This window comes from Myotis yumanensis, unplaced genomic scaffold (assembly GCF_028538775.1).
Source record: "Myotis yumanensis isolate MYYU_CA2020_CCGP unplaced genomic scaffold, mMyoYum1.0.hap1 SCAF_15, whole genome shotgun sequence".
Lineage (NCBI taxonomy): Eukaryota > Metazoa > Chordata > Mammalia > Chiroptera > Vespertilionidae > Myotis > Myotis yumanensis.
In genome coordinates this window covers 46,161,869-46,186,823 of record NW_027223766.1, presented here as the reverse complement: position 1 = coordinate 46,186,823, position 24,955 = coordinate 46,161,869, and the positions used below count along the sequence as shown (strand labels likewise).

Below are 24,955 nucleotides of genomic sequence, written 5' to 3'. Positions count from 1 at the left end.
TTGGAACTGAAAATGTATGACCATACAATTAATACCAATTACATGTACATATCATACACTACAGAATAATACAGTAGTTTCCTAGACACACAATTTTTGGCCTGACGCTTTTGGAGGTGAATGGATGAGACATGAGCATGAAAAGGAATGTTCAAAGGGACCATTTGCTAGAGACTAATGACAGCATTTGGTTTGCCAAGAAAAGCCAAAAGGCAGGAGATTGAGCCTTGTAATTCAAGAGTTTGAAGTGTCAGCACGTGAACAAAGAAACTACTCCTTATGCAACAGCAACTCAATTAAAGGGAATTAAAAGTTGATTTTTACTCTTAATCTGAGAATAAATGTAGTTGATTTATGGGTGTAAGACATCTTCTTCTCAACTGAATCCTGCCTCCTCCATAAGATCCACCTTAAGTGTTGGCAAAAATGCCACTTGAGAAAATTACAGTAATCTATCCTGGCTGCAGACAACTGTGCACCCAATCCTTTGGAGCCAAACAGGATTTCTTTCTTTCTATACTTTGAAGATGATAATATATAAGTTAATTATATTTAAACTGTTCTTTTCAAAGCTAACAAGAGAAAGCTGCAACTCTCCCACGCCAACCCCTCGTGAGAAAGACAGGGAAAGAAACCAAAATCAAAAACGCTTTTACTAAGATCTGCAAAAGTCGGGTTTTGGTTAGTTGTTTTTACTGCCAAAAATTAAGTAACTTCCCCCCCGCCCCCCCTCCCACCTCTTTACCTCTGTCTGTGTTGGCTTTTGGCCACTGGAAATCAGCGTTAACGGGGTGGGAAGGAAAGGGTTTTGCAGTGGGGAAGAAAGAGGAAGAATTCACCTGGCTGTGGTTGAATCAAAACATTCACAAAGATGAGCATCACCTGCAAAGCTAAGTGCTCCCTCTCAGGGATGGCTCCTCAGGGCCGTGCAGAACAGCAAACAGTAAAGGAGTGGATCCCAGCCAGGCGGCAGGTGGAACAGGTGCAGAGAGACGGGCGTCTTCAACGCCAAGGTGAAAGTGGCCCCTCCCCCGTCCTCCTTTGTTCTTCATTTTGAGCGTGGTGACAGTTCTCCTGTATTTACATTTCTTCAGGAGAAAACAAAACCAAGGCTTACGCTTCACAATTTACATCACTGATTTCATGTGCTGTCATGGTTCATGATTAATTAGCTTCCAACAATTTCAAAAACGTTTTTTCCCCCTGCACCTTGGAGACTCTGGGAGTGGGTGGTCCGCAGTGTAAATAGGAACTTGGTGATATGGCAAGCCTGGTATCCCACCAGCTGGCCTTTGCCTACGATGGGTGTCCTGCCTTGTTCTAGCCACTCTTCCTTTCAGGGCCTAAGCCACTTCCAGGCGTGGCCACACTTCCCTCCTCTATTGGGATCCCTCTTGGCCTACGTCCAGCTTGAACAGGGGCCCGCAATCTCTGCTCTCCTTTAGGCATGGTGCCTCTGCAAACTGAGCCTGCACAGGTTCCATTCTGTGACCTGCCATCGGCAGAAGGTTCCACCAATGCCCAAGCTACCCCACCTCAGCTAATCTGTGCCCCAAGTCCCCTGCCTCTCGCAGTGGGCACGTGTCTGATTGAAGGAGGGAGCGTATCCCAGCAAGACATGCACTCTCCACTTAACTCCTGGATCACACGTTACCTGCAACCTCCTTCTACTGCCTACTGGCCTCCACAGGGGGAGAACACTGTTTCAACAGAACACAAACTTCAACTCCATTTTCTCACTGAGTGCCACATGTTGATCCCCACGCTTTTAAGAGGCATTGGTGTTGACTAAGTGGTACTTGTATAAGTTCTCGGATTGGCGTTTGCTATTTTCCCCAGTGACTGTGCCACTCCCGCCACTCAGAGTCCCAACATCACAACAGGTTCATGCATTCTACGTGTCTCTTCCTCTTTCATTGGGTGGCTTTTCACGTGGCCTTTTCTGCAGATCAGCCCCTCAGAATATGCCGGCTGGGAAAACGGTGAGTGGAAACACTGCTTTAAATTAAAAAGAAAAAAAGTAAGAAAAGAGAAAGAGACTTTTCATCACCCTGAATTAGACCCAGTTTTCTCACTCTGTCACCACCCTCACAGAAGCTGGCACACTCTTCAGGAGCTGTCCCTCTTTTTACTATGACAGAGAGGAGAGCAGGGTGGGGAGAGAGGGAGGGAGGGGGAGAGAGAGAGAGAGAGAGAAAGAGCTTGATTCAATGCATTAGATAGACTTGGCTAGACTGACGTCATTGCTCATTAAGAAAACAGGCAATCTACTTCTTGTTCCCATTGGAGAAAATAAATCTGCACAGAGCCAGGCCAAATAATGTGTAGCAAATGATCAATGTTAGCTGAGGGAGATGATTGATCCTTTATTTCTTACACCCTCTCATGCATAATGCATAAGATCCGGGATGTTCTCAGCTTGCCTCAGGCCCCGGCCGTGATGTACCGCGTTACTATACAGAACACTCGTTCTGAATTGCTAGTGACAGTCTCTACATCCCTGAGCAAGTGGGAGCCAGGAATCCTTCAGAATCCCAGAGTCGCCGATAGTGCCGTGATGGATTTTTGAATCCTTCCCAGGCCTTTTACAAACACACGCATGACTCAGGGAAAGTCTCAAAGAGACTCCGGGCCTCACTGTTCCCTAATGCAAAACAGAAGGGACAACACTGGCCTTTTTCAGAATGTCAAATATAATATTATAAAAATGGGAATCCTTTGAAGAACCAAAAGTGAGGGTGGAAAGTGAACTGTTTCCTTTTCACAATAATGATTAAGTTTCACAGAAGCCAGTTAATCCTTCGTGATTTTAGAAGAAGCTGGCTTCTCAAATGTTGTATCTTAAGTTGAGATTCTTTTGCTGTTATTTCTCTAGACTCAAATGGCAGTGATGATGATGAAGATGATGATGTTGATGACAGCCATGATGGCGGCTACTTTTTTAAACACTGATTTGCTGGGCTATACATGCATCATCTTCTGTACCATCAACGGAGGCTTAGAGAACCTAATTAACTTGCCCAAAGCTCACAGCTAATAACCACTGGGTTCCAGAGCCAACACTACTCATCTGTACATGTGAATGCTGCTGGGGTGGGACTGGGGTCAAAAATCAAAGAATCGGAGTATCAGAGTATAAGGGGCCACCTTCAGTAAACAGGCTGGGAGAAGATTTTGTAAACTAGCAAAAATTGAAAAGAACTGATGGGTTTTAACCCTTACTAGGGGCCAATCATCATAGTAGATTCTTTACATAAGTTTCAATAAAAATAATGGTTAAGATGATAACCAATTTATGGGGTAGGTACTATCACCCCTGTGCTAGTCATTAAGCAATTGTTTCTCTATTTCAAACCACCTCTCCACGCAATGCTATGCGGGGGCTGGGACTCTGAAGACTACATTTCTGCGTCATCAGCCGAAGGCTCCCTCGTACGCCCTGCCACTAGGGGGCATCAGAGAGAGATTGCAAGGCTGCAGGAGGAAGAAGGAAGGGGCTTGATCGTTCCGGTTTTATTTTTTTGCTTTTGTCTGCATCGTCCCAGCAACACTTCTGAGGCCTGGCAGCCACAGCTCATCCCATCCTGCAGCAGCAGTTTCCATTCCAGGAGCAACAGGGAGTCAAGTGTGCAGCTTCTCTAACACTTGGAGAACCAGCCTCATGGTCTTCGCTTCAGGGACACCAGCCCAGCCAGCCAGCACGCCCACTTCAGAGATCCACATCCACCCTACGCAGGGCCTTGCCTCCAATCTTCTAAGTTTGATCACTGCAACTTCGTCCTTTCGTTTCCCCAGCCACGAGGTGGTGGCTACTTCCTGCAGAATCACCTCCATGGCACCGAGGTGTTTGTTTTTTAATTATTTTTGTTTCTCCATAACCAGGTTAACAATTTTTTTTTAAATATAGTTTATTGATTTTTTACAGAGAGGAAGGGAGAGGGATAGAGAGTTAGAAACATCGATGAGAGAGAAACAATGATCAGCTGCCTCCTGCACACCCCCTACTGGGTATGTGCCTGCAACCAAGGAACATGCCCTTGACCGGAATCGAACCTGGGACCCTTCAGTCCGCAGGCCGACGCTCTATCCACTGAGCCAAACCGGTTAAGGCAACAATTTTTAATGTTACATTCCTTCTGTCGCTTACCCAGTTGGCATGGCTCAGTGGTTGAGCATCAATCTGTGAACCAGGAGGTCACTGCTCAATTGCCGGTTGGGGTGCGTGTCCAGGTTATGGGCTCCATCTCAGTGTGGGGCGTGCAGGAGGCAGCCGATCAACGATTCTCTCTCATCGTTGATGTTTCTATCTCTCTCTCCCTCTCCCTTCCTCTCTGAAATCAATAAAAATATATTTTTTTAAAAAAAGAAAGTTCTTATGACACTTGAGATACACACACACACACACACACACACACACACACTCTTTCTCCTTTCTCAGAAAACCTTGCTATTTTCCAAATCACTGGTGCATGGTAGTAGTATGTCTTGCTTTTTACTGTGCGTTAAAGTGTAAATACAATGGGAGAGACTATTTTTTTCTTATTATATTTGCAAATTCACCCAAAGGCCACATTGCAGGGAGCCGATCTAAACCACATGACACACAACAGGCATCTACACTAATAAAAGAGAAACATGGTAATTAGCATACGACCGCTACCCTTTTCATTGGCTAATCAGGGCGATATGCAAATTAACTGCCAACTAAGATGGCGGTTAACTGCCAACAAAGATGGCGGTTAATTTGCATATGTAGGCACAATGCAGGGAGGCGAAAGGGAAAGCAGGAAGAAGCCCCCTGCCACTGACAGTGATGGGAAACCCAGGGGGGAGCTAAGAGCCAGGGGGCAGGGCCACCTTTGCCCTGCCCCCCAGCCATGATCGGAGAATCCTGCGCCTTTGCCGCCCTGGGAAGCAGGGGTGGAGCCAGCGATGGGAGCTGAGCATGGGCGAAGCTGGCAGTCCCAGGAGCTTCCCAGCCCCACACCCAGCTTCTTCAATCCGTGACCACAGAAGCTGGGTGCGGGTCAGGGAAGCGTCTGCCGCCAGCATCCCGGGCCGGGGCTTCCCAGCCCCTCACCCAGCTTCTGCGATCCCTGACCGCAGAAGCTGGGTGCGCCAGCTCCCCAGCCATGGCTTCCCTGCCCTGCACCCGGCTTCTGGGATGGGTGACCGCAGAAGCCCAGTGCAGGGGCGATCACAGAAGCCAGGTGCGTGGGCAGGGAAGCAGCCTCAGCCAGCTTCCCTGGCTGGGGCTTCCCTGCCTCACACCCGGCTTCTGCAATTGGTGATGCCTATTTCTGCATGACACTTAACTGACTACCCTCCCTTGAAGCACAGAAGAAGAAGAAGCCCCAGAAGAAGAAGCCGCCCACCTTTGGTCCTGGCGCCAGTGCCTGGGGCTGGCTGCAGCCCAGGAGATGGACAAGCTACTGGCCAGAGGTCCCAGGCTGCAGCCACCTGGAGAAGCTACCAGCCCTGTGGTCCAGGGCGCCAACGCCTGTGGCCAGGGAAACAGGTTCCCTCTTCTCCTACTGTAGTCATTACAATATTCCCCTTCTGAATTTCTCTCCTGTGCTGCAACCCAACTCCACTTTTTATCGGAAGGATACGGAACAGAGAGAGCAGTGTTAAAAGCTTACATTTTTAAGCCGGTATGTTGGTACTTAAACATATAAATGGAAAACTAGAGTCCTTAAGGTAACAAAGGCTACAAAGGACAGGGACAGCGCATGACCTATTATATCCAGCAATCCATATGGGGACTGAAAACTTTGCAATGATGACAATTAGTGAAGATATGAATCAACTAAAATAGTTGACAGGGACAATTCTTCCATCTTTGAAAATATCTACATCAAATCTGTTTAAATAGATTTTCATCTGCATAATATAACACATTCTGACAAGACCACCACCTCCACTAATGTGGTCAGTGTTGTGCTGTAAAATGTTTAATAACTGAGGGACCCCCCGCCCCTCGAGTGCACAAATTTTGTGCACCGGGCTACTAGTATATTTAGAAAATCCTAAGAGAATCCCTGGGACATAATGAGCAATTTGACCAACCTGATGTCCCAATTCACAGTGAAAGGAAGAGTGGTAAACTGCAGAGAAAAAATCGTCACCCTTCTCCCTTGTAATGTTTCATTCTACATAAGTGCCATTGGCAGCACCTAGCACAGTATCACACATCCAGTGGGTACCTAATAAATACCGGTTGCCTCTGATAACACTGACATAACACGGAGGCATTATAATGAATAGTGGGTGATAGAAATATACGTAGGTAATAGTTTAGTAGTGGTCGTGTCTTTCAACAGCAGTTTAGAACAAGAAAGCCTGCTATTACCTTGTAGACAGATAACATTAAATGTGCACACTCTAACTCCCTTGTCTTGTGTCACCTAAGGAAAATGAAAGTAGATGAAAGCACAAGTTCCCTTTCAGTAGCATAAAAGACGTCTCTGCTCATTTGGGGGCTGTACTCAAGAATACACACTCTCTGAATGTGGAAACAGGGTCAGGAAACAACCACCCATTCAAACCAAAAGTGGTAAGAGTCAGCATACATGGGATTACCATAGTCAGTGGTCCTACGTGTCGGTGTATAAATGTGTTGCTGCATAGACTCAGGAATACATCAAGTCCAGCAGCCAAGGGCTCAAATGTAAGGAAAGTTATAACCCAATCAACTGTATGTGAGAATAAGTATAAAGAAGAGAGGTGCGTGTGCAATCAAGGAAAAGAATGTGAATTTGTCCACGTTTATCCAACAAGAAATAGAGATTGTATTAAGAAACAACTATTCCTGTTACTGAAAGAGTGACTCTATTTTGGGGTGCAGAGATATTTAATCCAGTTGTAAGAGACAGAACTATGTCAGAAACTATTCCCAGCATATACCTAACATAAAGAATGCCGGGTTAAAGAATTAAAAAGGAGTCTAAAATCAGTAAAAACATATTTTTTAAAAGGAGTTGACGCTGATATATTTTGCAGGTAATGGATGTTGAAAAGGTTGTAGATGATCCCAGACAAGAAAAAGCTGAGGAATTCATCATCACCAAACCAAGAAATGTTAAAGTGATTTCTTTAAAAGAAGAAAAATAAAAAATATGAATAAGAAAATATCCCAAAGGAAAAAAGTCTCACTGACAAAGGCAGTGGATTAACCAACACTAAAGCTAGTACAAAGATTAAAAGGCAAAAATATGAAGATCATGATTAAATATAACAGTAAATTAAGGGATACACATGGTTAGGGGTAGGGTTAGGGCAAAGGTTAGGGTTAGGGTTAGGGTTAGGGTTAGGGTTAGGGTTAGGGCTAAGGTTAGGGTTAGGGTTAGGGTTATGGTTAGGGTTAGGGCTCGGGCTAGGGTTAGGGTTAGGTTTAGCATTAAAGGTAAAGATTGACTTTTGTCAAAGAAGATTCTAGCCTAGGATATGACTAAACTACTTTTAGTTAAAAAGTTTCATTTCAGCCGAAACCGGTTTGGCTCAGTGGATAGAGCGTCGGCCTGCGGACTGAAGGGTCCCGGGTTCGATTCCGGTCAAGGGCATGTACCTGGGTTGCGGGTACATCTCCAGTGGGAGATGTGCAGGAGGCAGCTGGTCGATGTTTCTCTCTCATCGATGTTTCTAACTCTCTATCTCTCTCCCTTCCTCTCTGTTAAAAAATCAATAAAATATATTTAAAAAAAAAAAAAGTTTCATTTCAGACCATCCTTTGTGGTTACTTTAGGTCTCTGTGTTTGCAAGACCCCCATGTAGGCCTCAATTGAGCTTGTCAGGTTAGCATGTGGCCCCTTTTCATCCACAAGGGAAACACAGGACCTCTCTATACATTTTTACACTTCCTGTGAACCTATCATTATTTCAAAAAACAAAGCTTTAGAGCGATGAAGGCCTGGGTTGGGGTGGGAGCCTGATAGAATTAGATAATGGGGGGAAATTGGTGGACAACTATAATACTCTCAACAATAAAGATAAATGTTTAAAATATATTTTAAAATAATTAAATAAAGATAATTTGTGGATAACATTGCTAGCAAAAAAATTTAGATCTGTATGTATTAACATTTAAATATGACATCATAATATTAAAGTCTATTGCCAAATAGAATTATAGGATGATCCTCTTATGAGGTAAAAGATTGAGAATATAAAAAGTTAAAAGTGGGAAAAAGAAGAATTTAACTTTTTACTTAAAATACTTCCATGATGGTTGAATTTTCTCCTTGCTATTCTTTATAGTTTGATTTCTTTACAGTATGAACACATTACTTTTATTATTTAGTTTATTGATTTTTATTATTTTTATTTTTTGAAATATGCTTTTATTGAGTTTTGGAGGGAGAGGAGGGGAGAGAGATAGAGAGTTAGAAACATCAGTGATGAGAGAGAATCATTGATTGGTTGCCTGCTGCACGCCCCCTACTGGGGATCAAGCCTGCAACCTGGGCATGTGCCCTGACAGGGAATCAAATCACGAACCAATGACCTCTTGGTTCCTGGGTCTACTCTCAACCACTTTATTGATTTTTAGAAAGAGAAGAAGGGAGAGGAGGAGAGAGAGAGAAAAAAAAACAAACAAACATCAATGTGAGAGAGAAATCAATCAGCTGCCTCCTACATGCCTCCTGCATGCCCCCTACTGGGGATCAAGCCCATAACCCAAGTATGTGCCCCGACCTGGAATCCAACCAGCAACTTTTTGGTGCAAGTGATGATGCCCAACCAACTGAGCCACACCAGCCAGGGCAAAATAACTTATTTTTCTAATCTGTGAATATTCTCCCCCCAAAAAATTTATATACTATTAAGTATGCAATTTTAGCAATCTCGTGAACCCAAAGGCCATCCATGGATCTCTTCAAGGGTGTGTGACTCCCTGACTAGGTGCCCTGCTTTTAAAAATGCATGCCTGCACGAGTGGAGAAAAGTAGGTTTAAGGACCTATTTAAATACATTATGTAATCACTCTGGGCTCTAATTGCTATGAACCCCAGCCATCCTCAAGTGAGAAATAAAGGTTCATTTCTTTGTTTCTTTGGAAGTGACTAGATGTGGAACTCTGGATTGCAACTTTAGGAACTGCACCAAGGATGAGCATAGCAAACATGAAGGAATAAATTAACATATAAATAACTTATTACTACGAGTACTTAGAACAACATGAGGAAATAGAATGGTTCTTTTAGCATTTGTTTACTAGCCATATTCCAGGCAATATGCTAGGCACTGGAAATTAGGCAGTATGAAAAACAGGCTTGCTTTCTACCTAGAAACTACCACGTGCCTACAGGCATGGGGATGGTTTTGGCCTGCTTAATGCAAATCATCTCATCTTGTTGAAAATCTTCAGTACATGAACAACATGTATAAAGGATATAGAAGAATTATGGGATCAAAGTGAAAATATTTTATATCAGTCCCTAAAAGAAATATAATAAGAAAATACATGAAGAAATATCTGGTATATGCATACGGCGGGGGGGGGGGGGGGGGGGGGGGGCATTGGGTATTAAATAGCTATGCTAATCAAGAACCCTAGACAAACAACGGTTTCTATCTTTTGACTCAAACAACTCAAATAGGGCAGAAAAAGCAAAATAATTCTATAATCCAGACAAATGACATCTTGGTTTTGGGGGAGTTCTTTTACAAAATGAAGGCTCGTTAGAAAAGTGCAATCGTACATTAACAATAATAGGACTGATAAAAAGACAGGAGAAATATTTAAAATTTTTGAAGTTTAGAAGCATCAAGGCATAGAACGCACATGACTAATAACACATATCCTGTAGCCAGACCTCCTAGGTTGGAATCCCACAGCTGCCACTGAATAGCTCTGTGACCAAGGGAGTTAGCTTACTTTCTGTGCCTCCATTTCCTTACCTGCAGAATGGATGGATGCATGACAGAGCTGTAATGAAGACTGAATGAATTAGAGTGCTATACACATGTTTGTCAAATAAACTTAGCAGCAAACATTCCTGGAACTAAAACCAGATGCTATGAGTGTTCAGAGGGGAAAAATTTCCTGGGAGAGGAATCCTTCAAACAGGTAGGAACCTACCAGGTAGTGAAATTGATGCCGTTGTCCTTTAACCTGGTTATTAACAAGAGGAATGGAGCAAAGGGAAGGAAGGCCAAAGAGTACAGGCATTTATTTTGTGCAGCTTTGCCGGGGAGCTGCAGTTTAGGCGCTCGCCCAGTAAAGTCTGGGTAAAATAGGGAAGGTACTTGCTTGTCAGTCACACCTGGGAGCAGGTCATTGGCCAGAGGAGGCGTGGCCACTGCAAACACAGGAAGATTTGATATTTAATCTCCTAAAAAAAGAGTTCTCACACTTGGTGCTCCTGCTTGCTGAGCTTGGCTCCTGCACACAATGGACTAATGGACTGCAATTGGTTTAATGTTAAGCTAGACCCGGCTGCGATAGAGAAGGGAAACTTTGGACGCTGACTTTGTTGCTTCTAGCTCTATTGAATCCCCAGCGGCACATCTTCCAGGGCTGGACTATGGGGAATGGGACTTTGGAAACCAAGGGATATCATTCCACCCAAATCAAGCTTTCTACCACATCTCCTCCTCCCGTGGGGCCCTCTGGAAGTTTTTATCCCAGCGGTACCCCAAGAACCCCACTCCCACTAGCCATGGAGAAAGGCCACCCACGCCTTCTTCCCAGGATGATATGAAGGGGTGCTCTTCCAGATGGAACGTTGGCAAGGCCAAGGCAGGAAGGTGAGAGCTGATGTGGGGAAAATCCGTCCTGAAGATGTGCCACACACAGACAGCGACTGGCCTGGAGGGGCAGGTCCGAGTCTCAGCAAAAGAGACACTGCGCCTGCCAACTCCTGGTTTGGGTTTCACGCTTTAGGAAAAGTAACCTGCCCCATGATTTAATGAGGAGATGGGAAAACCAGGCATGAAACCAGAGTATGAGAAAAGGCCAGGAAAAGAATAATCAAGGCCAAGGCGGAATGGTGACAAGGAAGGTGAATAGGAGACAGAAATGAACATACCTGAGTAACGAGACAGAGCGATTAGAAAAAAAAATATGGCTGTACCAGGAAAAGAAATAGAAACTAAAACTAGACCTGTGATATTACTACATGCCAGACATGCTAGGCAATTTCCCATAAGCTTTCGCATTTAATACATCACACAACCAGGTAAATGTAACTGTGGAGACTGGTAAAAACGATTCCTTTATTTGCCTATAAGAAACTGAGGCTCAGAAGAGTTAAATTATGTGCCTCGGGCACATGGCCAGTGAGAGGCAGAGTCCGGATTTGAACCCAAAAGTCCCTGATCACAGTTGACGCTCACCCCACTATTCCACGCTAGTGTCGGGGGCGGGGGAAGATGTCAGCTTCATTTTTGGACACGTTGCTTGAGCTCAATGAATATTTTCAACAGGTATCTGGGGAAGTCTGAGGGTGGGAAAAGGGTTGGAGAAGGGAATTTAGAAGCTTTATGCAAGTTTTGTAATGATCAGTGAAATCGCTGAAGTGAATAATCGATAACAGATTATTTATCATTATCAACTTGCACGTGTCTGAGCTGGGGTGTCATCATGTTTGTCTGAAGAGCCCACGCAGCAGTTTTAAAGGGATTCGCAAACAGAAGAAAGCTGCTGTTCTCGCCAGTAAGCAATATTTTAGCGGCAAAACAGCCTATGGACGGTCTGTGAGTACAAAGCAGCAAGCATGTGAATCACTTTTACCATGTCACGTTCTCCCCTTCCACTTGGGGAGGGAGCACAATGCTTCCATAAGCAGATCCTAACGGCACAGATGCTGGTGCTGATTTGAGCATAAACGCTGTCCCGCACACACACAAAAAAGGAAGGAGGGGAAAAATTCCAGAGTGCCATGCCTGCATAAATCTTACATTTTTATGAATCACTGCCATTATGGCAACCACACAGTGAACATTTGTGCATGAGGATGTGAATGGATCCTTCTAGATAGTTTAACTTCTCTCAGACTCCTCATCATTTATATGTGTCCATGTATCATATCCAAATAGGACTTTGCCTCCCAGACTGCTCAGGTAGCAGCCGGGACCCTGTATGATGAACGTTGGAAAAGATAGTTTCATTGTAACCCAGAGGAGCGCAGTCTTGCCTCTGTTGCTATGTCATCAACATCCGACCACAGACTCAACATTAAGTTTTCCATTTCCTATCAGCAGCTGTTTTCTAGAGCCAACAAATATCTTCTACCATCAAATTTTATGCTTTGTAAAAGGTGACCTATACTTTCTTTTCCAATGCAGTTTCTTCAATGAAAATATTGTAATGTCAGTCCATGCAAAGCAAATGCATATTAATATGCGTTTACATCTGTCTCGTATTAATATTCATGCCTGAATCCACATCCCTACACAAAGCCAATTTTCTGACCATCTGTGTGATGGCTGGTGGATGCAATGAATAAATTTTATTTGTGAGGGGAGTGATAAATCATGTATCTTCGGGTTTTTTTTCACCGACAATCTTCCCTTTTAGGTGCAAACATGTTTTCATCGTGGTTTGGAATATTGAAGGAAATGAAAAGGATTAACCCTTTAATGTCCCTACATGCTATCTCAATCTCATAAAGGCCATGAAAATGCACTCTCAACACCTCTAATCAAACACAAGGAGAAGGAACTACCGATTCGCTTCGTTAGATTTGACATCTCTGCTTCCTCTGTGAGTCCCACTCTTTAATAATCCTCTTTGGTGTTGTTTAAAATGCACACTAGCTGCTTTTGAAAAATTTCACAGAGAAAGGCAAGGTCTTGCGCAAAGGGTGTGTTTCTGAAGTCCTTCCAGCCATCCAAAGTATCTTAAAAGTCACATGACGTGTAAGCATAGGCAATGGAAAGATCTCAGAGAAAGTTTGACAATATTTCTATCATGATCTCTGTCCTGTCACTTTGACCCCCCCACTGAAATATCAAGATTTCAGCGGTAACAACTTGTTTGCAAATTTGGGGATCTGTTGGGGACCATTGCATCCAAATCACAGAAACCATGACCTTTTAGGACAGGAGACAATTGCAGTTAATTAACCTGGCACACAGAACCCACTCAGAGGGTTAGACTGGAAAGCAATCATATCATGGCAGAGAGAGCCTGAGAAGCTCATACACTAAGGAAAGAAGTGTCATCAGATGGCCTGAGGAGCGAAAGCCGCGTCGGGCTAAGGTGGTTTCCTCGCCTCTTCCCTGAGATGCTTCCTGTGAATTCTAATCGGACTGCTAGATGGAATCCAAACCCAACGTTTCCATTTGGTTTCATTTGCCGTCTCGGAGTTAGACAGGGCTTCTCTAAGGTCCCTGAGAACGCCACGTGTAGCACAAATCATAACTTCCAGGTCACCGCAGAAATAAATTGAAACTTGGTGTTCTCGCAGGCTGCCAAACATTCCTATTTCTGCTTTAATGACACTGAACAGAGCAGCGAGGTCAAATGGGAAGCCACAGAGCTATAAGTCTGCTGTAGACACAGCCCGTTAGCAAATGGACACGCAAATGGTAAATGGAGCAGTCAGAGAAATCTTGTCTCAAGAAAGCATGTTACTGAGTAAGCACCTGCTACTTGCAAGATACATCATGCTGAGACTGAGATTAGATGCCGCGCTGGCCTCATAAAGCTTTCCACCTATCTAATAGTGAAGGCACGTTCTCCCACCAGAAGATTCTCAACAGTGAAGTTAGAGGATGATCAATGCAACTGAGCATCATAAAAGGATGAAAAAGACAGTGAGATTCCCACAAGCCCAGGGAATCAAGGGACCTCTCCAAGGAGATTTTAAGATCAATCTTGAAGGCTGAGAAGATTCAGATGGTCAGAGAAAAGAGCTTCTTTGGAGAAGCTCTACAAAGGCCCAGAGCAGGAAGTATTTAGTGGGAGGAAGGAGGAGGAGTTGGAGAAACTTATGGGTAGACCTCTATGGTGACATCTGAGAATTAATACTCAAAATTATGGGAGTCAAGGGAAATGATTTTGAGTAGTATACATGTAGGCATTAAACAACATTGAATTATAAAGCCAGAAAAAGAATTCCTTAGAACTGTTTATTCTCCTGTTGCCTCAAGAAGACAGTCTCTCTCCGTTGGATGCTAATATACCTTTCACACCACTCCAGTACTTGCAAAATCCCTCTTTTTAACAAAGAGAGAGCCAGCCTCAGGCTTAGTCTACAAACTAGAACTTAATAACATTGTTTGCTTTCCTGGTTTTTTTATTCTTAGTGGTACTTTACTTTATTCCAAGTAGTACTCACTGGTCTTCCATTTGTGATAGTAATATAAAATTTCCCTGTAGGAAACACTTATTTAAGATTTTTTCAAATTACTTGTTTTTTGAGATAAGTAATAGAATGAATGAACGTGATGAAAAAACTAATGTGACATAGTAACTGGCAAGATGGAAAGACGGGTTGGACTCAGTCTAGAAATGCCTCCAGATAGAAGCTAACTGGGTTAAACTACAGCCTTGGGTTTCAATTCCATTTTTTTAATCCTCACTCAAGGATATGTTTATTGATTTGAGAGAGAGAGAGGAAGGAAGAGAGAGTGAGAAACAGAAAAACATCAATGTGAAAGAGAAACATTGATCGGTTGCCCCCCCGGACATGCGCCTACAGATCAAACCCACAACCTTTTGGTGTACAGGACGAGGCTCCAAACAACTGAGGCACCCAGCAAGGACTGATCTCAATTCCATTTGGTAATTCTGAGTTTCTTGGTTCCCCTCCTATACGGCATTGCTGAGATTGTGTTTATAAAATCTCTTTCAGGCCTAGAATTTTTTTAAATATACCTAAACTTTTTTTCATACAAATACAAAAAAAACATTATCTAAATGAGATATGGAAAAAACATAACAGTTCACTATGATGTTTCTCTCTATCCCTCAGAGATTTAATATGAGAAATCAACATAAACTGCTTCACCAGAAGCAAAAGGATGTAGCTTTCATGAGATCGCTCCGGATTTCACACCATATACTTAAGTATAATTTAGCATAATATTGATAGATGTTTATATTTGCCACCCACCTTTTTCAGAGTGATATTGCAAGGATTACTGATACAATATTTGGTAAGTCTTTTCAGCTCTTGAAGAAAATATACACCATAAAATTAAGGTAATAATAATAGTCATTGTCATAACAGCAATAACTGTTCATACATGTACATTTTCAAACACGGGCCTGTGTTGATGGAAAGAAAAATTAGGCTGAAGCTAAAAATGCAGACTTATCAGCTGGTTAGAACACACAGACTCAGGACGGAACCATCATAATGCTATCTACACTTTATTGAGGTCTGGAGTGGGGTCTGAGATTCTGCATTTGTGGGAACTCCCAGGTTGCCAGAGCCAGATCTTATTCAAGAAGCTGGAATGATAATGCATGTACTGGCCATTGACACCCTCCTTGGGGGGAACTGGCCCATGAGGGCTATTGCTCTCTGTGGAAACTACCGGGGTATCCAAGACAATGACCTCGGCCTCCTTTTCTTCTCTACTGCAGATCCCAGTGGTGGAAGGTCTGCTCACCTTCCTGCTCTCCTACACCACCTTCCTGAGTGTCTTTTCTCCCCATCACGATGTGCTGTGGAGATGACACACTCTCTACAGAACTCACCCCTTCCGGTTGCCACAAAGAAAAACTCAGGGGCCTTTATAACCCAAATGTCAGCTGCCTGGATGTCTCCATAAAATTTTATGGCAAAGGGGGCAAAGATGGTGGGACAGCATCCGTTTTAAAAAAAATGCTCAAGCATGAATTAGCATCGCTCCACTCTCTCAGGCCTCTCAAAAGAATTCTACTATTTCCCAAGTCTCCCCTTGCTTCTCCCCAGCCCACATCCACACCAATGTCACATGTGTCTGCTTTTTCCTTTTCTCGCTCCCACAGATGATGGCCACTGTACAAAGGGATAAGGCAGAGTCTTGAGAGGGACAGAGGACCTTCGCTACAACCAGCACCGGAAACAGCTGAACACTTACCATCGCAATTCCTTTTACTCACAGTCCACCAGCTCCAATCTCCTGAAATGAATTTTTTCCTCCTCACAACACACTGATAATCACCCTGGAGAAAAAAACAAACAAACAAAAAAAAACTTTAAAAAAGCAAAACACAGGAAGCATGGACTTTAGACCTATCATTCTGACTCTCTTTTCTCAAACGGCATCAAAGCTCAGTTAATCAAAGATTCGCCTGCTTTTGTTGTTGTTTCTCCAAAGGATGGCCTCCACCATCCCCTGCGTGACATTGGACTGAACCCCTTATTCTTATAACGAACCCCCAACCCTAAAATGAAGATGCAACTCAGAGATATGAACTATTACCTTTGTACGTGCCTTCCCCCAGTATGTGGTGGGCGTGTCCAAGCAACTCCATAGTGGAGGGTCCCACTTCCAAATACTCCCATGCTCTCACCCTAATTGATTCCTATCGCTTAGCTTTCCTTCCTCTGCTGGATTGGAAATCCTTTGGGGCACATGCCCATGGTTCTTACTTTTGTGTCCCTGTGCCCCCAATTCTTAGTCCTAGTCATAGAAAAAGGCCTCATGTCCTTATGCACTGACTGATTCTTTTGTTGTTGCTGTTATTCCTCACCCGAAAATATTTTTCCACTGATTTTTAGGGAGAGTGGAAGAGAGAGGCAAAGACAGAGAGTAACATCGATGTGAGAGAAGCACATCGATTGGTTGCCTCCTGCACAAGCCCTGACCAGGGCCTGGGCCGGGGAGGAGCCTGCAACCAAAATACGTGCCCTTGACCGGAATCGAACCCAGGACCCTTTGGTCTGCAGGCCAAGGCTCTATCCATTGAGCCAAACCGGCGAGGGCTGATTCTTGAAACCACACCCACTTATGAATCAGTTTTTTGCTTTCCTCATAACTGACCTTACCCACATGCACCCATACCAAAGGCACCATATGTTAGTTCTCATGTTGAACTGAATAAAGAAAAGAAATTTAGAAAGAGCTGCACACATCACCTGGGCAATTATTCTGCATTTATAACAGAGCAAAGAGGTTTTGGCTACATGAGCTGAAAGTAAGACCCATTGTGTTTTTAAAAGATTCTTGGCAATCTGTGGGTTTTGCCTTATTTGCAGCCAATCAGGTCAACGTTGATATCCTTTAACCACTGACTTTATTTGATTATTTACAATAGCTAACGTAACGGCACTGGCAATATTTCCTACAGATGCCACCTCTTCTGTTCTCCCAATTTTAAATAAACTCTCAATTCTCCTAGTCTCTGAACAGCCCTGGGTATGTGTTAGCAATTGGCTTTAATGGCACAATCTACATCTACCTCACTTGCAAGGCACAGACAGTGTACACACCCTTGGGGTTATGAGCTTGTCTCGTTAGGAAGAAATGTGGCCCTAGTTATATTTTCAGAGATCTCACATAAATAATTCTTGGCTGCAGAAGAAGCAATTGAATCATCCCTTAGGTTTTATCCCCCCTTGGAATTTCTGGGTTGGAATTTCCGTCTTTGCCTATCTTGTTCAGGCTGTATTTCATACGCCTAGAACAGTGCTTTGCCCATAAAAAGGGTTCAATAAATATTTATTGACTAAATGAATGACCATGTGAATAAGTAATAAACTCTATTAAGAGCTAGAAGATCAACATATCCTTGGATTCAAACCCAAAATTTAAAATGCTGCTGTTTTATTTTTTTTTTTTGGTGGAATTGGCCTTTAAATAAATTGTTCCTTGTTCATTTGGCACTTCAAAGGGGTCAAGAGAAAGATATGTCCTTCCCTTACCAATAAAAATAAAATGGTTCACCGTCTGGGGCCTGTAAATATTTAGGTGCTTTCTTTCAAGCTCTGAGTTCGTGTTATGATGCAGTGTTTCTCCAGGGAGGCGCTACTGGCGTTCTGTAGGATATTGCTCCACGCATTGCAGGACATTCAGCATCACAACTGGCCCCCACTAAGGGTCAGAGGTACTGCCGAGTCAATGTGACTTCCCACAACACCCTCACATACTACTCAATCTTCTCCGTAAGAACCTATTCTAAATTTTTATTGGATGTGAGTTATATCCAAGACTTCCTCGTTTCCTTCAGGACAAAATTCAAACTTGAAGTTAAACCTGGTCAAGTCTTCCATGACTTGTCCTGTTACCACCAGCAGTGTTATTTCTCGTGGGAGCCCCACCTACCCTTCAGCGTCACCCCTCCACCTGCCACTGCACAGATGTGCCTTGTTCTTGCCCGTCCCTGTGTCCAGTCATGCGGTTCCCTCTGACGAGAATGTCCTTCTAATCCCTGCCTCCCGCGTCCACCTGCGAGGACAGCTCAAGTGTTTCCTTGCATTGGCTGCACGTCCTGACAATTGCTCCACCTCAGCCACCACTCAGAGATGTTAGGCTTGTTTGTTTCCTTGTCAGTCTCCTCCCATTAACCGCTGGGCTCTCTGAAAATAAAGAGTTTGGCTTCTTCATTTCTGATTCCTTAGTACCTAACACTGCACGCACTAGAGTACACGACACACCAGGCCATAGTATGCAGTACGCCTTGTGCCACATAAAGGATGTCAATCGAGGACAATGTGCTGCAGCCTGCCGTGTGCTGCCCCGTGCTGGGTTCTGGGGGTGCCATGGAGAGGGAATGAGACAGACAGGAGCCCTTCCCTCATGTCTAGAGGAAAGGACGGACATTAAGTCATTTCAACTGTGATGTAAAGTGACAAAAGAGGAGGTTCAGAAGGAGGGCGATGGGAGAGCACAGCTTGGGGCTCCGTCATGCCTGGGCACCCATGGGGAAAGGACCATTCAGGATAAGTAGGTATTAGCTGGGCAAGGACGGGTGAGAAGAATGCCCCGGGTGGAGGCAGCATATGAAGGGGCCGAAAGTGACGGGCTGTCCATTCTCCTGTATGGCTTCAGAAATGTATTCAGAGTCAAGTTCCGAAGTCCAACTGCCCAGGTCAGCAAGCAGGCGCCGCCATTTCTACTCCGCATGACCTTGGGCCAGTCCCAAACCTGCCTCGTTCTCACTTCTTCTGTAAAACGGGAATCATAATCTTACTCTACGCTGTATTTGCTGTTAGGACTAAAGAAGAGCATAGATTTAAAGTGCCTAGCGTAGAGTCTAGCACAAAGTGTTCTGTAAGAGGCAGAGCTGCCTCAAACTGATTGTCAAACTGCAGTGGGAAGGCCAGGGAGGGTTGGGGGACAGGAGGGAGGGGAGTAAGAGATCAACCGAAGGACTTGTATGCATCCATATAAGCATAACTAATGGACATAAGACACTGGGGGGTAAAGGAGGGCAGGGGTTTGTCAAGGGCAGGGGGGAAAAAAAAGGACACTTATGTAATACCCTTTGTAATACTTTTAGCTAAAAATAAATTAAAAAATAAAAAAAAACAAAGTGTTCTGTAAATATCACCTCATTATTTTTTGTTATTATCCAACAAACATTCATTATTCAACAAATGCCAAACCTTATTACCTGCCACACACACACACACACACACACACACACACACACACCTTCCGGCTCTGATTTAGTACGTAATGAGAGTGTCTTGCCTTATTTACTGCTTTTTCAGAAGTGGCACTAGAAAAAGAGATAGGCCTTTAAGTGGGGTGTTCTGCAATCTCAAAATAAGGACAATAATGGGCCTGTGAATCCAGTCCAAGTAATCAAAGAAGTCTCAAAACTGGCCAACAGATCAGGTGGCACCTTGGAGGCACTGAATGGTAGTTAATGTATCATAGTAGTTGCTAAACACAGATTTCCCCATCCCTATCCCAACTAAGTGGTGTGAAATAGCAGCTTCATTCATGCCATGGCCTCTGTGAGTCAGAGATTCAGAGAAGGAAAAGGAAGCCCAGCCTGAGAAGACTCAGGGTTCTGTCCACCGGAACCCCCACATGGAGCCTCCCCAGCATGGCAGGCTGGGGGCAGTGGGATTTCCTTACTCGGTGCTGGCTTCTCCAGAGTAAGCATCGCAAGAGAACAGAGGGAACACTGCATCTTTCCCCACCGAGCGTAAGGATCATGTGGATTCTGTGGTTCTAAGCAGCCACAGACCGACAGAGATTGAAAGGGGAGGGGTGTGAGCCTGCCTCTCAGTGGAAGGGGTGTCGTAGAGGTTGAGCGATAGGTCACTGGTTTCTTGAAACCCATCAAAAGTCCTCAGTGATGCCTGTACCTGCCTAGAGAATATTCTGCTTCGTAAAGCTGGTCGCTAAAGTCTTCAATTCAGAAGGAACTTGTTCATCCTGTCCTTAAATTCTTCAAATAGGTTTAAAAAACACTAATAATGGTTTACTCGCCCTAACCAGTTTGGCTCAGTGGATAGAGCGTCAGCCTGCGGACTGAAAGGTCCCGGGTTCGATTCCAGTCAAGGGCATGTACCTTGGTTGCGGGCACATCCCCAGTAGGGGGTGTGCAAGAGGCAGCTGATCGATGTTCCTCTCTCATCGATGTTTCTAACTCTCTATCCCTCTCCCTTCCTCTCTGTAAAATATCAATAAAATATAAAAAAAATAATGGTTTACTCATCTTTTTGGTTCACATAAAAATAAGGATTAAAATCTTCATAATACACAGATTATAATGATGCCTTTTTTCACTGGATATTTTCTGTAAAGTATTCGGTCTTAAATACAATATTGTGACACAAAGTTAGAAGAGATGAAGGATGAATGTTCATCCTAATTCATGAGTCACATATACAGTCCTTTTGGCTCTTATCTCCCTTGTTTAGGCATTAGAACATGTTTTAGCAACGTTCCTGTCCACACCTATGTCACACAATCCATTCAAATGCCTAACCATACATGCACATATCGTTTTATACTACTTGGGATTACATACAAATTAGATGTGTCAGATTTTTGTGCATTCTGATGACATGACATTAAAAAAGTTGAGTCCATAATTTCACATTTCAAGCACAGTAATCACTTTGTTACAGTGAACTGCACAGATGCAGGAAAATAACAGCAGCCTGTGTGTATTTTCCCCACACAGCCGTCTTCATTTTTGTCCTTCCTTCCATGCAAAATTGACTCAATTCCTATTGACATATTTAAGAACTCTCACTAATATGAGATATCTTATCACATTAGTAATCATATTCAGAGACAAAGTCGTTTTAGACCTGGGAAATGTCAATCCAGCTCGGTGGCTATAGAACTCAACCGGTGCACGGCTGCCAACCTAACTGCGTAGGCCCAATCACACAATCGTAACCTTTCCACGCTGCTCCTCTAATTTGATATTGCTACCTGGTTTAAATTACCATGGAGCTTTAAAGAAGATTGCCTATTTGCTTTGAATACACAGTGTATTTTCTTCTAATTACATTCTGATCACATTTTACCGAGGAAAATACATCTGGTCTATCAGTGGCATAAAATGGGGATTTCCTCAGGGGTGTGTAAAGTGTATATAAATTTCAGCTCCTGCCTGAGGTTTGCAGAGATGCTAATACACAGGTCACTTATGTGCTGGTTTTTCTTTGTGATTGGGGAGCAATGCTTGCAAGCTCCGTGCGATGTAATGAGCTCATGGGCAGTTTGGCTTACACGCATAAAGATTTAACTCTTCTTCAAGGAGTCCCTCTGCTGTGGAGCATTCGGTTCCTCCATTGCTTTCATATGCTCGCCTCCCACCTACATTTATTTGGGGGAGGAAATAAAAGCAGTGCTTCCTTTAGTTTATTCAGACTAAACAGGAACAAAGTTCAGATTTAGGCATACAGTTGTATGCTACATGGATGATATGAAATAAAATTTATTTATTTATGATATTAAATAAATACATGATAGCAGCTTTCATTTTTAATGGCTTGATTTTTTTCCCCCCCTTTGATTGCCTCAACCAATAAAAGTGTAGTCTGTAGAAAAGCACCCTTCTGGATAATCCATTGTCTCATTTTAACTCATTTTTACCAAGCAATTCCCCCTGCAGCAATCTCCACAGCCAGCCATTAGCTGTGCACATCTGCCCGCAGTAATGACCGCTCCTGTGTACATACCTGACTGCCATCCAATTTAGACCTCACCCGTAGGACACTAATGCAACGTCTCCAGAGCCAGCTAAATTTTATACTGTTGACGCATTACAGTTACTGCATTTGGTCTTTGGAAGTGAATTAAGAGTGCCTGAGCCCGGCCGGTGTGGCTCAATGGTTGAGCGTCCACCTATGAACCAGGAAGTCCCAGTTCAATCCCAGTCAGGGCACATGCCTGAGCTGTGGGCTCGATCTCCAGTGGGGGGGGCATGCAGGAAGTGGCCAATCAATGAGTCTCATCATTGGTGTTTCTATCTCTCTCTCTCTCCTTCTCCCTTCCTCTCTGAAATTAATAAAGCTATTTTTTTAAGTGCCTGAGGTGGAATATAATTCAAATGCTTATGCCTGGGGCCCCATCTGACCCATATCCAGTGTCATGTATGTTCTGACACAATGTATGTCACATCAGAGCCCTCAGAACTCAATTCACTTGCGGCCAAAATGAAAGACTTTTGATCCAGCCCCTCTCTCCATACAAGCACAAAACATGAATATGTTAGCGTGATCACAAAGAAACGTGCATTGTGTATCAATAAATAAACCATATATTAAAATGTGTTCTATCTGAATTTTATTTCTCTTTGCTCTGTTTTCTTCTGTGAACATTTCCAATTTAAAGAGATCATTTTTGAAAACAAGAGAAATTAATCATTCCAAAGTTCTTGTAAAATGCACCCACAACCTTGTCGCCAGACCCTGACCTTTTCGTCTATCCTACTAGATGGCAAGGGCCTAGAGGGCAGGGGCCACAGGAAGACCCTGTATTCCGTACTAAAGGAGAGGGATTGTCAGAAAACATTAGGACAGTCCTCGGGTGACACTACAGGATTTATTGAACACATGCATTCCTAGAGACGAGAATGGTCAGGTGACTGCCACACTGATCCAGACAAGGAATCACAGTGTCGTGACTAAAGCTGAAGATGTCTCAAGAGCTATTTTGGAAATAGAAGTAACAGAACTTGGATGTGGACAATGAGGGACAAGGCGTGAGGCGGGTTTCCATCTTAGCTCTGAAATGCAAATATCTCGGAAGTCATCATGCCCATCCGTAGAAGAAGAGAAAGCTGGACAGACCGAACACCCATTCCTCTTCTTGGACCCATCATAGAGCTGAAGCAGCAGGGCAAACATCTCCCTGAAACGTAGGCACATCCCAGGGGCTACTCCAACCGAGGTCTATCTCCATGGAGCAGACGTGCATGAGCCACAAACTGGTAGGAACACGTAACTAGTCTTGTTCACATATTCCTGGACTTGCAGACAAAACCTGGCCATTCTGTGCTGGTCTACCGCAGTCCCGCACTGCTGGCGAAGCTTCGCTGTCACCTGTCATGTCACTCTTTCATCAGCGTGACTTTGACTTCCAACCTCCTCTGCCCTCTTCTAGTTTGCTGCTTCTTAGCTGCTCTGGGGTGGGGGGGTGGAGGGTGGGGGTGGGGGTGGGGGCGGAGCAGGGGAGACAACTGAAAATGTTAAGACTAGAATCCTAAATAGGAATCGAGAAGAGAGGTGCTAAGGAGCCTGGCTTTCATGCAGGGACGTGAATCTCCTGCCTCACATCTTCACACGCCTTTTCTACTTACTCTTTCAGATCAAAGCTGTGCTCCAGACTGGCCTCTAGACACAGGACCTGCCACCATATATATCTTGAGTTTTCTTAAAGCAAAACAAGTAACAGCCTTCCCTTTGACTCCAGCATCATAAGCAAGCTACAGCGAAAGGAACATGTCACTGCCCCCTAAGAACTGGGTAGAGGAAAGTTGTTTGAGCAGAAAGTATTTTTTTATCACATTTTCGCAACATGTATCCCTAAAATTAGCAGAAATCGTCACAACTTGTATACGTAGGTTTTCTCCTTCTTCCCTCTGCTTTCACCCTGTACAACATGAACCCATCCACAGAACTGGTGACCCGCTTCGGGGCGACCCCAACTTGGGGGAGCAGAGAGGAGCTAAGGAAGCAAATGCCCATTTAGCTGACTCCTGAGGAGCGCCCCAGCCACCAGACGGAGGAAGGCGGGCGGCGACGACTCCCTCTGTACCAGCGATCTCCACTTCCATTAGAAGCCGCAAATGGCAAAATCAATGTCCAGAGATGGAAATGGAACATAAAGAGGCTTAAAACTGCCTCAAATCACTGCTCTGCCCTGGGAAGCCTGAGCAGAAAGTCCTTGGAGATTTTCTCCGAGAAAGGCTCTGCTATTCCGCCAAAGCGCTGAGCTCCTCTAAAGCCTGACTCCCCAGGGAACGAGTAAGCTCTTGGCACCTCACAAATCATCCGGGGAGCAAGTAGCGTCCATGCATCGCGCATCTGTAGGCCCCCTCCCAGCGTGACCCCCTCCGCAGGGGAAGAGAGAAAGACACAGCTGCTCCGCTTGGTGATGGAACCGGGGTGCTCTTCCCTAGGCCTCCAACCAGCAGGATGGGGGCGCCATGGGCAGGCAGCAGGTGTGTAAAACAGAGGGACAGGAAGGGCTCCCGCACTCAGGCTCACTGTGCTCCCCCAGTAAAGTGTCCTTTGTCATCGAGGGGCGGGACTCACCCTCCGAGAGACTGTCTTCTGGACCCGGTGATGCTCTCAGCAGAAATCTTTTTGGAAATATCCTACGCTCTCTTCCCCCATATTCATTTTTTTAAATATATTTTATTGATTTTTTACAGAGAGGAAGGGAGAGGGATAGAGAGCTAGAAACATCGATGGGAGAGAAACATCGATCAGCTGCCCTCTGCACAATCCCCACTGGGGATGTGCCCACGACCAAGGCACATGCCCTTGACCGGAATCGAACCTGGGACCCTTCAGTCCTCAGGCCGACGCTCTATCCACTGAGCCAAATGGGTTAGGGCCCATATTCATTTTTTAATCATTCAATAATCCATTCA

The 24,955-nt window shown here is 44.2% G+C and overlaps 1 protein-coding gene across 1 annotated transcript in view; it reads right to left on the bottom strand.

Annotated features, from left to right (window-relative positions):
• Positions 1-24,955, bottom strand: part of TRIQK (triple QxxK/R motif containing) — a 450,171-nt gene that overhangs the window by 397,928 nt on the left and 27,288 nt on the right. Inside the window, exon 2 of the mRNA XM_070392283.1 lies at positions 16,018-16,102. The gene's annotated coding sequence lies outside the window, so the exon portion shown is untranslated. The remainder of the gene's footprint in view (positions 1-16,017; positions 16,103-24,955) is intronic.